This window comes from Heloderma suspectum, chromosome 5, assembly GCF_057233095.1.
Source record: "Heloderma suspectum isolate Gila_16-S chromosome 5, 16-S_ref, whole genome shotgun sequence".
NCBI lineage: Eukaryota > Metazoa > Chordata > Lepidosauria > Squamata > Helodermatidae > Heloderma > Heloderma suspectum.
The window spans coordinates 216745727-216759889 of record NC_139462.1 but is presented as its reverse complement, the minus strand read 5'-3'; the positions used below and the strand labels follow the sequence as shown (position 1 = coordinate 216759889).

The 14163-nt window shown below is 43.3% G+C and overlaps 1 protein-coding gene across 3 annotated transcripts in view; it reads right to left on the bottom strand.

The window, feature by feature from the left end:
• The window catches only part of PTPRN2 (protein tyrosine phosphatase receptor type N2), a 1142627-nt gene that overhangs the window by 396309 nt on the left and 732155 nt on the right, over positions 1-14163 (bottom strand). The window lies entirely within an intron of this gene.

The following is a 14163-nucleotide window of genomic DNA, read 5'->3' as shown; positions in this document are numbered from 1 at the left end:
TATTCACCATTGGCTATGCTGGCTAGGGCTGATGGGAGTTGTAGGCCAAAGCATCTGGAGGGCCAAAAGTTGCCCACCCCTATACTAGGGTCTATACACATTATTTGCATAGTCACAGCAACTTGAAAGATGGCTGCAGCAATTGCAACCAGATGAGACATACATACTGGCCCCATGCAGTCATTCCTTTGCTCATGTCTGCAAACTGCGCATGCAAGCCCCACCCCCAACATCCCTGTCTACCCAACTGCCATGTAGAACTCCACACATTGGGTGTAAAGGTCTGAAAATGGCTCTGAAAGCATGTTCAGCTGAATGCCCTTATAGAGCTCCCATGCTTGGAAACCCTGCTTTATTAGTGTTTCCGATCATGGGAGCTCTGTAAGCGCGTTCAGCTGAACCTGTTTACACAGCTTATTTCTTCATGCTCCACCACGAAGGTTTAACTAGCAGCCAGGTGGCAGGGACATTGGGGATGGGCTTACACATGTACCCATGTCCCCCGCCCCACTTTAGCTCTACATGTGAGCACGCAAATGCCTGCGTAGGGCTACTGTTGGTCAGAAGTTCTGGTGAGGATCTCTCCAGCTTGTTTTGCATGGAGTTGCACTCTTTTTCCCCTTCATGGATCACTGCCTTGTTGTGGCGAAGGGGCTTGCGTAACTCAGTGAAGCCATAAGTTATCCCATGCAGGGCCACCCAAGACGGACAGATCATGGTGAAGAGTTCTGACAAAATGTGGACCACTGGAGAAGGAAATGGCAACCCACTCCAGTATTCTTGCCAAGAAAACCCCATGGAACGTATCACAAGGCTAAAAGATATGACGCCGGAAGATGAGCCCCTCAGGTCGGAAGGTGTCCAATATACTACTGGGGAAGAGCAGAGGGTATTTCCAAGTAGCACCAGAAAGAGTGAAGCGGCTGGGCCAAAGCCGAAAGGACACTCAGCTGTGGATGTGTCTGGTGGTGAAAAGAAAATCCGATGCTGTAAAGAACAATATTGTTTAGGAACCTGGAATGTAACATCAATGAATCAAGGTAAGCTGGAGGTGGTCAAACATGAGATGACAAGATTAAACATCGACATCTTGGGAATCAGCAAACTAAAATGGACAAGCATGGGCAAATTTAATTCAGGTGACCATTATATCTACTACCGTGGGCAAGAATCCCTTAGAAGAAATGGAGTAGCACTCATAGTCAATAAAAGGGTGGGAAAAGCAGTACTGGGGTACAATCTCAAAAATGACAGAATGATCTCAGTACGAATCCAAGGCAAACCATTCAACATCACAGTAATTCAAGTCTATGCCCCAACCACTGAGCCGGAAGAAGCTGAGGTTGATTGGTTCTATGAAGACCTACAACACCATCTAGAACTAACACCAAAAAAAGATGTCCTCTTCATCATAGGGGATTGGAATGCCAAAGTAGGAAGTCAAGAAATCACCGGGATAACAAGCAAGTGTGGCCTTGGTGTACAAAATGAAGCAGGACAAAGGCTAATAGAGTTTTGCCAAGAGAACAGGCTGATCATACCAAACACTCTTTTCCAACAGCACAAGAGGCAACTTTACACATGGACATCACCAGCTGGTCAATATCGAAATCAGATTGATTATGTCCTTTGCAGCCAAAGATGGAGAAGCTCCATACAGTCAGTCAAAACAAGACCTGGAGCTGACTGTGGCTCAGATCATGAGCTGCTTCTTGCAAAATTTCAGCTTAAATTGAAGAATGTAGGGAAAACCACTAAACCATTCAGGTATGACCTCAATCATATCCCTTATGAATTGAATATACAGTGGAGGTGACGAATAGATTTAAAGGATTAGACCTGATAGACAGAGTGAAGAACTATGGACGGAGGTCCGTAACATTGTTCAGGAAGCAGCAACGAAATCCATCCCAAAGAAAAAGAAATGCAAGAAAGCCAAGGGGCTGTCTGATGAGGCTTTACAAGTAGCTGAGGAAAGAAGGGAAGCGAAAAGCAAGGGAGAAAGGGGAAGATATATCCAACTGAATGCAAAGTTCCAGAGAATAGCAAGGAGAGACAAGAAGGCCTTCTTAAATGAACAATGCAAAGAAATCGAGGAAAACAATAGAATGGGAAAGACTAGAGATCTTTTCAAGAAAATCAGAGATATCAAGGGAACATTTTGTGCAAAGACGGGCATGATAAAGGTCAAAGAAGGCAGGGACCTAACAGAAGCAGATGAGATTAAGAAGAGGTGGAAAGAATACACAGAGGAACTATACAGGAAAGATCTGAATGTCCCTGATAGCCATGATACTGCGGTCACTGAACTTGAGCCAAACATCTTAGACAGTGAAGTCAAGTGGGCCTTAGGAAGCATTACTAACAACAAAGCTAGCGAAGATGACAGTATTCCAGCTGAGCTATTTAAAATCCTAAAAGATGATGCTGTTAAACTGCTGCACTCAATATGCCAACAAATTTGGAACACTCAACAGTGGCCACAAGACTGGAAAAGGTCAGTTTACATTCCAATTCCAAAGAAGGGCAATGCCAAAGAGTGTTCAAACTACTGTACAATTGAGCTCATTTCACATTCCAGGAAGGTTATGCTCAAATCCTACAAGCTAGGCTTCAGCCGTATGTGAACTGAGAACTACCGGAAGTACAAGCTGGGTTCCAAAGAGGCAGAGGAACTAGAGATCAAATTGCCAACATTTGCTGGATCATGGAGAAAGCAAGAGAATTCCAGAAAAATGTCTATTTCTGCTTCATTGACTATGCTAAAGCCTTTGATTGTGTGGATCACAACAAACTCTGGGAAATTCTTAAAGAGATGGGAGTACCAGACCACCTTACCTGCCTCCTGAGAAACCTGTACGAGGGTCAAGAAGCAACAGTAAGAACCAGACATGGAACAACCGATTGGTTCAAAACTGGGAAAGGAGTACGACAAGGCTGCATATTGTCACCCTGCTTATTTAACTTATATGCAGAGTACATCATGAGAAACACCGGGTTGGATGAATCACAGGTCAGAATTAACATTGCCGGGAGAATTATCAACAACCTCAGATACGCAGATGAGGTTGCTAACACCCTAATGGCAGAAAGCGAAGAGGATCTAAAAAGCCTCTTGTTGAGGATGAAAGTGGAGCATGCAGAAGCTGATTTGAAACTCAACATTAAAAAAACGAAGATCATGGCATCTGGCCCCATCACTTCCTGGCATATGGAAGGGGAAGAAATGGAAACAGTGACAAATTTTATTTTCTTGGGCTCCAAGATCACCGCAGATGGTGACTGTAGCCATGAAATTAAAAGACGCTTGCTCCTTGGGAGGAAAGCTATGGCAAACCTAGACAGCATAGTAAGAAGCAGAGACATCACCTTGCTGACAAAGGTCCGCATAATCCATGCTATGGTTTTCCCAGTAGTAATGTATGGCTGTGAGAGCTGGACTATAAGGAAGGCTGAGCGCCGAAGAATTGATGCTTTCGAACTATGGTGCTGGAGAAGACTCTTACGAGTCCCCTGGACTGCAAGGAGGTCAAATCAGCCAATCCTAAAGGAAATCAACCCTGAGTGCTCATTGGAAGGACAGATACTGAAGCTGAAGCTCAAATATTTTGGCCGCCAAATGCGAAGAGAAAAGTCACTGGAAAAGACCCTGATGCTGGGAAGGATTGAAGGCAAAAGGAGAAGGGGACGGCAGAGGAGGAGATGGCTGGATGGCATCACCGATGCAATGAATATGAACTTGAGCACGCTCCGGGAGAGAGCGCAGGACAGGAAGGCCTGGCGTGCTGTGGTCCATGGGGTCACGAAGAGTCAGACACGACTTAACGACTGAACAACAACAAGCACTCTTCTTGAAAATATTCTAAGCCACATTAAACAGACATTTTTGCCTAGAAAGGCAGGACATACAATTTAATACAAGTTAATAAGTAAAGGAATAAATGAATCATGGAGCATATGTAAGTCCCACATCACATGGAGGTACTGGTTCATACAACAGCACCCTCCACATGCTCCATCAGGTCACAAGTCCATTGTCTGCCTCATACATTGTTGAAGGCCATAACATTGGGGTCATTACCAAGCATATGATCTGGATTTAATTCAGTTAACAATCTTGTTGACTGAATGGGGGGCAGGGAGGGTAGACTAGATGAACTCTGAGGTACCCTCCAACTCTAAGATTGTAGGAGATGGACTTTGCTGAGCAAAATGCGCAATGTCTATCTTTTTGCTTCTCCCCATCTCTGTCACTCTTCTTGAACATATAACCTTCCCATTGAAGTTTGTGTGTCAGAAATAAATACATATCTATAGCTTCAAAAGTGCCCCCCCTTCTGCTTCCAAATATGATCATGGGCTTTCCTGGACTGCAGCCTAGAGGTGTAGATGGATAGAGAATTCCATTCTGTATTGCTATTTAGTTAATTATGTAGTGCTTCAAACATTCAAAGACTCAACTAACATCAGCCTATTTATTTATCCTTACAATAACCCAGAGAGATAGCCAGGTAAATATTATTAAATCCCCTTTGTACAAAGAGAAGGGCAAACTGAGGCAGAGACATGACTCATCTCTCACTGGCTGCTCAGAATTAATGCCGGGGTAGAGATTAAGATGCAAGCCTTATTGAAGGAATTTCAAACTATAAGCTTATGGATGCTTTCGTGTCTTCCTTGTAATACACTTATATGCATTTTCATCTGCATCAATAACCACATTGGTATAGTTTAATATACTAAACAACTGAGTTGTTTATGTATACTTACTGAAAGAAACTGAGAAGTTGTGCTCAAGTCCCACTGATTTAAAATATGAATCCAAGGCTGAACTCCCATCTTCTAATTTTGAGGGCTTGTATGCTTGGTCTTGAAAATATTCTAAGTATTAAATATTCTAAATATTCTAAATATTAAATAGAATATTAAATTCTAAATGTCCTAAATATTCTCAAATGGGTATGATCAAAAACAAAGATGGCAAGGATCTACAGAAGCAGAAGAGATCAAGAAAAGGTGGCAAGAATATACGGAAGATCTATATAGGAAGGATAATAATATCGGGGATAGATTTGACGGTGTGGTCAGTGAGCTAGAGCTGGACATCCTGTCATCCTGAAGAGTGAGGTTGAATGGGCCTTAAGGTTAAGAAGCATTGCTAATAACAAGGCAGCAGGAGATGACAGTATCCCAGCTGAACTGTTTAAAATCTTGCAAGATGATGCTGTCAAGGTGATGCACGCCATATGCTAGCAAATTTGGAAAACACAAGAATGGCCAACAGTTTGGAAAAAATCAACCTATATCCCCATACCAAAAAAGGGAAGCACTAAAGAATGTTCAAACTATCGAACAGTGGCACTTATTTCACATGCCAGTAAGGTAATGCTCAAGATCTTGCAAGGTAGACTCCAGCAATTCATGGAACGAGAATTGCCAGATGTACAAGCTGGGTTTCGAAAAGGCAGAGGAACTAGAGACCAAATTGCCAATATCCGCTGGATAATGGAGAAAGCCAGGGAGTTTCAGAAAAACCTCTATTTCTGTTTTATTGACTCTTCTAAAGCCTTGGACTGTGTGGATCATAACAAATTGTGGCAAGTTCTTGGTGGCATGGGGATACCAAGTCATCTTGTCTGCCTCCTGAGGAATCTGTATAACGACCAAGCAGCAACAGTAAGAACAGACCACAGAACAACGGACTGGTTTAAGATTGGGAAAGGAGTATGGCAGGGTTGTATAGTCTCACCCTACCTATTCAACCTGTACACAGAACACATCATGCGACGTGCTGGGCTTGATGAAGCCAAGGCTGGAGTTAAAATCACTGGAAGAAACATTAACAATCTCAGGTATGCAGATGATACCACTTTGATGGCTGAAAGCGAGCAGGAGCTGAGGAACCTCATGACAAAGGTGAAAGAAGAAAGTGCAAAAGCTGATTTGCAGTTAAACCTCAAAAAAACCAAGATTATGGCAACCAGCTTGATTGATAACTAGCAAATAGAGGGAGAAAACGTGGAGGCAGTGACAGACTTTGTCTTTCTAGGCGCAAAGATTACTGCAGATGCTGACTGCAGCCAGGAAATCAGAAGACGTTTACTTCTTGGGAAGAGAGCTATGACAAATCTTGATAAAATAGTGAAGAGCAGAGACATCACACTGACAACAAAGGTCCGCAGAGTTAAAGCAATGGTATTCCCTGTAGTAATCTATGGCTGCAAGAGCTGGACCATAAGGAAGGCTGAGCGAAGGAAGATAGATGCTTTTGAACTGTGGTGCTGGAGGAAAATTCTGAGAGTGCCTTGGACTGCAAGAAGATCAAACCAGTCCATCCTCCAGGAAATAAAGCCAGACTGCTCACTTGAAGGAATGATATTAAAGGCAAAACTGAAGTACTTTGGCCACATAATGAGAAGACAGGATACCCTGGAGAAGATGCTGATTCTGGGGAAAGTGGAAGGCCAAAGGAAGAGGGGCTGACCAAGGGCAAGATGGATGGATGATATTCTGGAGGTGACGGACTCGACCTTGGGGGAGCTGGAGGTCGCGACGGCTGACAGGACGCTCTGGCGTAGGCTGGTCCATGAAGTCACGAAGAGTCGGAAGCGACTGACCGAATAAACAACAACAAATGCTTGGTCTTATTTATTTACAATATTTATATACTGCTCCACATCAAAAGATTTCTGAGCAGTGAACAACAAAGATAAAAGAATAAAACTTCATGTTAAAACAATTAAAACATTTTAAAAGAAACACATTTTGAATTTAATAAGCTCTGGCTGGTCACTCAAGGAAGGCCTCTTGAAGGCCTCTGGTGTCAGGAGCGCCCTAGCTGCCTCTTACAGTCCCTCCAATAGCCAACTCAAGACACAATAGCCAACTCAAGAATTTCTCCCCGAATGAAAAGGATTCTTTCCAAGGCTTTATTCCTTTTACAACTCAATGACTCTTTCAGATGCTAACCACCAGTGACTAAGCAAGGAACTGCACTGGGATAGTTAGCTGAGTAGCCTAAGCTCCAGGTAAGGCAGTAGGTCCCCGTTTGAAGGAGGAGGGCGGGAAGACTCTGAACTTATTGGCTATGGAGAGGTCCTCCCTCTTACCCTTGGGTCCTCAGGACGCGACCGTTGTTTTAGCGCCAAGTGAGCAGAGCGCCTCCTCTCGGCGCCCTCCATCTGGCGCCGCTCCCAGCATCTGCGTCGAGTGTCCAGCAAAACCCCCTCCCCCACTCTCTCACTGCCAGGGTCACTATCTATCCCAGGAATGCTGGCACGAGGAATCTCTCCCTGCCGCTGTGCCTCTGAGAGATGAGCGAGCGCCTCTCGCATGGGTTGTTGCTCTTCCTCAGAATCAGAACTGCTCTGGGGCTCTTTGGGCTCAGTTTCCACCCTGACATCTGGTGGACGCCAGACATCTGGGTGCCCTTGGGCATGGTACCACATGAAGGCTCATATGCCTCCTCCTCCTCCTCCTCCAGCTTGAGATCGATACGCATATGGCAAGGAACACCTAATTACTTTGAATGAGTTCAAATCTCAGGGCCAGATGCACTGCATCCTAGAGTAATAAAGGAACTGGCAGAAGAACTCTCAGAACTGCTGTCTATTCTCTTTGAGAAATCATGGAGGACGGGGGAAGTGCCAGATGACTGGAGGAGGGCTAACGTTGTCCCTATCTTCAAAAAGGGTAAAAAGGAGGAACCTCGGAACTACAGACCAGTCAGTCTGACATCAATCCCTGGGGAAAATCTGGAGCAGATGATAAAGCAATCCATCTGTAAGCAACTTGAAAACAATGCAGTGATGACTCGAAGCCAACATGGATCTGTCAAGAACAAATCCTGCCAGACGAATCTGATCTCATTTTTTGATCAAGTAACCTCCCTTGTGGACTGTGGGAATGCTGTGGATGTAATATACCTCAACTTCAGCAAAGCTTTTGACAAAGTGCCCCATGATCTCCTGATGAGCAAACTAGCTCAAAGTGGGCTAGATGAAACAACGATCCGGTGGATCCACAGTTGGCTACAGAATCGGACTCAAAGAGTGCTTATCAATGGGACCTTCTCAAACTGGGGAGAGGTAACGAGTGGGGTACCACAGGGCTCAGTCCTGGGCCCAGTGCTCTTCAACATTTTTATTAATGACTTGGAGGTGGAGGTGCAGGGAATGCTGATCAAATTTGCAGATGACACACAATTGGGCGGGATAGCTAATACTTTGGGAAGACAGAAACAAAATCAAGTGATCTTGATAGACTGCAATACTGGGCAGAAAACAGCAGAATGACATTTAATAGGGATAAATGCCAAGTTCTGCACCTAGGAAAAAGAAACCAAATGCACAGTTACAAAATGGGGGATACATGGCTATACAACACTACCAGCGAGAAGGATCTTGGAATTGTTGTCGATCACAAGCTGAATATGAGCCAACAATGTGATGTGGCTGCAAAAAAGGCAAATGCTCTTTTGGGCTGCATTAATAGAAGCATAGCTTCCAAATCCTGGGAAGTACTAGTTCCCCTCTACTCAGAACTGGTTAGGCCTCACCTGGAGTACTGTGTCCAGTTCTGGGCACCACACTTTAAGAAGGATGCAGACAAGCTGGAGTGGGTTCAGAGGAGGGCAACGAAGACGATCAGGGGACTGGAAACAAAGCCCTATGAAGAGAGACTGAAAGAACTAGGCATGTTTAGCCTTGAGAAAAGAAGACTGAGGGGAGAGATGATAGTGCTCTTCAAGTCCTTGAAAGGTTGTCACAGAGAGGAAGGCCAGGATCTCTTCTCAATCATCCCAAAGTGCAGGACACGGAATAACGGGCTCAAGTTACAGGAAGCCAGATTCTGGCTGAACATCAGGAAAAACGTCAGGACTGTTAGAGCAATACGACAATGGAACCAATTACCTAGGGAGGTGGTGGGCTCTCCCACACTGGAGGCATTCAAGACGAGGCTGGACAGCCATCTGTCAGGGATGCTCTGACTTGGATTCCTGCATTGAGCAGGGGGTTGGACGAAATGGCCTTGTAGGCCCCTTCCAACCCTACTATTCTATGATTCTATGATTCCTCCTCCTCCTCCCAGCTTTTGCTGGCTGTCCCCCTCTGCTCACTTGACCCCTCCACTTGCCTCCCCCTTTTGCTTGCCTCCCCTGCCTCTGCTCACTTCTCCATTCTCCACATTGTGTGGCTCTGGGGAAAGACCCCATCAGATCCAGACATTTGGGTCTGGCTGTCCGTCTGAGGAGCCATGCCAGCCACTTTCTCCTGCTGATGTGGCTCACCAGGGGATGACAGCAGGGAGTGAAGAATCAGGGATTTTGAGCCGATGGGCCTTTGGCAGCTGTCCATCTTTCCTGACCTGAGACCAGGCCTGTGTGAATGAAGTGGGAAAGGATTCCTTCAACCTGCTTCTACCGAGAATGCTTAAATGTAATCCATTTTAAAGCAAAAAAAAAATGTTATCTGAATATGCTCAATTTTACAGTTATTAATACTACACAAAGTTGTATGAACATTCATGTAATTGTAAATACAATATATCTGTTTATATATAGTTCTTTTTATTGGGTAATATTTAAGGTCATTACTATGGTCTAGGGATGGCGGAGAATTTCTCCCCGAATCTTCGGGGGGCCGAGCGCCAACCCATTCGGCCCCCCGAAATCGGTGCTGAAATTCTCCGCCCCCCGCCCCCCCGGGATGGGACTTACCTTTGGCGAATGTCCCTCCCGGCGGCGGCTCCCGGCGGCGTTTCAGTGGCGTTTCGTCGCGGGCAGGGGCAGCGGCCGGTCTCCCGACCGGCTGCCACTGCTGCCATTGCAAAAAAAAAACACCTAAAGTAAAAAAAAACAAAACACCCATGCATAGGCTACGTAACGATTTACGTAGCCTATCACGGCTAGATTTCCAAAGTCAGCCGTGATAGGCTACGTAAATCGTCACGTAGCCTATCACGGGGTCTTTTTTTTTTTTTACTTTTTGTTTCGCGGCCGGGGAGACGGGGTGCTTCTCCCCGGCCTGAATTTCAGCCGGGCGAGGCGGGAAGCCTCCCCCCCTTCGCCTGAACTTCGGGGGGAAAAGCGAAGCACCTCCCCACCACCGCAAAGGCAAGCTGCGAAAAGGTAAGTGACTTTCGTACATACCTACTATGGTCATAGACAAAGCACAAGAAATGGAGATGTCTAGTAAAATTCTGTTTTTGTTTTGCTAATTTACCCATCAAATCCAATAAACCTGACAAAAGAAAAGGACTGCTGTAAATGCAGGCTGCAGTGTTTGAAAACTCCATGGTAATTTCCTAGATTGGACTAGCCATTCACAATTGCTGACATGTTTTAGTGAGCTTCATGGCTTAACTGAGATTTTCCATGTCCGAATCCAATACTCTGGGTAATTTGTGGTCCTTCATCATAATGAATTGATCATTTAGAGTCTTTGCAAGACAGAAGCCTCAACGCATAACATCTATTACACCTTCTAGAAGGTGTTGAAATCAAGAGGATTTTGGCAAAATCAAAATAAAGTTAAGCATGCTGAGTTTAAATTTATTCCTGAAACCCATGTCTGCAGCCCCAAGAATGAAGATTTTAATGTAGTTGGCAATTACACAATAGATTACTCCTTTGGGAATTTTTTTTATCATCCTTTTGTTTAAAAAAAAAACCAGAAATAAAAAATAAAAGGTGTGAAAGAGCTAAAGAGGTGGACTTTATTAAGCCTTCCAGACATTATTCAAATCTGTGTTAGTAGTTGTGAGAACATGCCAGTTTGATTTGCTTGGATCAAAAGTCCAAGATTAAAATCAGAATTCAACCAAATGTTGCAATAATAGGAACTCCCACACACACATTTTAACATACTACGGGCAGTAGCCAACTGTGTCATTCCATTAGCGAAAATGATGATGTGTTCCTGGAAATTAGGTTCTGAATTATGGGCAAGAAGAGAATCCAACTAAAGTTATGTTTGTGCAAGCGTGGTTGCGCAAGCAGTTGTGGAACCATTTGGAACTGGTTATGCATAACTCTTGTCCAACCCATTGTTCAACCAATTGCGCAAAAGGTTGCACATTCTGCTTGCACAACTGGTTGCACATTCTACTTGGGCAACTGCTTGCACAACAGCGGAGCCCCAGTAGCGGCATTTGAGTTTGTGGAATGACACCATTGGATACTGCCCTTTAACTACTTTTGTTGCATGGTGTGTTTGAAGTATATGCATGACTTTAACACCATGTCTTCAAAGCGTGGGGAATGGGAATTGTATTAGTAACTGAGAGGACAAAATGGAACAGTATTCAAATCAAGGTTGCAGTCTTCAACACAATTCCTAGTTACTAAGCCCCACTAGACACAGTAGGGACTTACTTCTGAGTAAACATGCATAAAAGTGTTCTGTAAGCCATCAGGCATTTTAAAAAGCACAAAATGTTTGGTGAACAACTATGTACAAACTTGCAAGTGGAAACTTCAGATTTCTTTCTGGTCCAATGCCAAATATGTTTTGGAAGATAATTAATTAGGAAATTCATAGCAAAAAAGCCCAGAACAAAACAAAAGATTAAACTCTACCAATAAATTTGTACTATAACATTTTCTTAACTATTGAAAATACAATGGGGTAGCAAACATTGCCAGGAAAGATGTAAAAAATGTGACTCACTATTTTAAGAAAACGCAAGGAACAACATATGAATCCCTTAAGAAAACCCCTCCCCATGAGACAAAAAGGGTTTCTGAACGCACAAAAAGAAGTCCATTAAAATTAAATTCAGTAGATGAAGGATATGCAAATTACCTGAAGAAGTGGAACCCTATAATGTTCTCAAAATTCGGCAATAGTCTATTTAATTAGTATTTTAATTTATCAGAATAATTCTTTGCACTTGACAATTCCATATAATTAAGCACGTAGCTATAGTGGAATAATATCGCCTGCTCTCTTTATACCAGTTATTTTAACCTGAAAGAATCTGTAGAAGTCTCTTCTGTGATCTAAATTACAATGGGGACAACTTAATGGCTTTGCTCTATTAAGCAGCACGACTAGAGGGTTACTGGATGTTCAGAGATGTAGAAGTTGCCACAGCTCAGGGCCCTGATTCTCTAAAGGAAAAGTGGAGCACTTCCTGAACAACATAATTTATTTATATTAGTGGCTTGGGGGGTGGGGGAAGAAACCATTTTCTGAGAAAAAAAGATTGAAACCTTTAAACTGCTTACATCATAATATATAACAGACTTCAATGGGGCTGCTTCAAAAAAGAGAACTGAGAAATTCTTCAGTGCCTAATGCAAATGCTATTAGCAACTTGGTCCCTTCTATATGTTGGGAATGTATCTCTTTCTGTTTTACTGCCAAAGCAAACCATCCATTGGGTTGTGCTTGATGACTGTCAATTCTCTCTCAGCCATAAATTCTGCCATTCTATGAGATCTGGAGATGCTTTAATGTTTGGTAACCACACTGAGAAATACAGCATTAGGTACATTTTGGGTACTAAACACACTGGGTCATGAAGTCAAACAGGAGTTTTCTGCCAGAACTCTTAATCTGTCAAAACAATTCCATTTACTTGCTTGTTTAGGACTATGATTGAAACCACACTATAAAAGTGAAAAATAGGGTCAGAAAAGAGAAAGAAATCACTGACATTTCAGTCTCCTTTGGGTGTTTACCTTGCAGGAGAAGCTGAAATGTTAGGTATATTTGCTCCTTTAGAATAAATAGTTGACATTTGTATAGCACAATTTATCGCATATGAGGATCTGAAACTGCTTGACAAACAGCAACCAATTTTTCAAGGTTCACAACATCTGGTGGTAAATGTAATTTGGTTAATATGAATTTGCCTTAATAATTTTTAATACAAATCTGTAGGCCTGTGCAAGTAAAATGAATGGGTTAAATACATTTATTCAGAGACAGCTAATTTAGAACACACACATCACATTGGATCCAGATTTAGGGTGCAATCCTATGCATGTTTAGACAGAAAACAGTCCTACAACTCCCAGCATGCCCCAGCCAGCATAGCTTGTAGGACTTTTTTTCCATCTAAACATGCATAGGATTGCACCTTTAGTTATGCTTAGAGTAGACCCATTGAAATCAATGCAGCAAATAAGTCATGTCTAACTTAAGTCTCATTGATTTAAATGGATCTACTATAAGCATGACTAAATCTGGATCCAGCTCATTGGTTTGACTGGCTTCTTGTGCAGCTGTAGGTGGCACAAAGGGTGTAGGGGCAGGAAGCATCACCTCCAAACCCCCAGACAAGACAACTCCCATCCATCCCCAGATTGCTCGGCTCCTATAGTTACTTGAAGCATAAGCATTTTCACATGCTCCCTCCCAAATTGTATGTTTCCCCATGTGCCTCCCTTCATTTATTCCTGGTGCTGCCACTATATAAAAGAGCTAGGCTGGCAAAAAGCAAGTGTCCGTAACCTTTCTTTCAAGGTTCTACAGGTTGTTAGATACGAACTACAAAAATGATTTTCCTTAATTAGCTTTGAAGTATGTTTCTTTTTTCAATTTCCGCTTCAATGTCATTTGAGCTAGGTAAAAATCAGTGGAACACAGTTTTACTTTGGGACAGCTTTGAGCTTTACTTTGAGGCAACACCGTAGGCACTATATAAATAATATTTTTTTAAAGCTGTAAGAGGTCAGCTGGATACCGTTTTTATTTATGATTTCTCTTTTTTATTTTTAAAGATAAAAATGGTGGATATTCTAAAATGAAGAATGCTTACCAAAAGATAGGAACTGCTACAAAACAAAAAAGACTAAAAGTAAAACCTGTGATAGCTCTGCTGTGTTGCATATTGCACTCCCACTGCTCAAAATGTGGCTTTTTGAGATTGGCTTGTGCAAACTGAAGCACAGTGGCTGAGAGATCAAGGTTTGGGGCAATGTCTTTCTCGATGGACATCATACCTGTACCAGGCCCCATAAACCCTCTGGGCACAAAACTGACCATGGGGGGTGGGGAACCAAAGGCCTTTCTCACCCAAGGCGCTATTTATCCTAGGGTCGGCCCCGCCCAGGCTGTTGTAATTGCTCTAACCACCCTGTAGCTCACATAGCTGAAGAGAAAAAGATGGTATGAGGGAAGCAGATCCCTAGAGATGTAGTTGCAGCACAGAGAC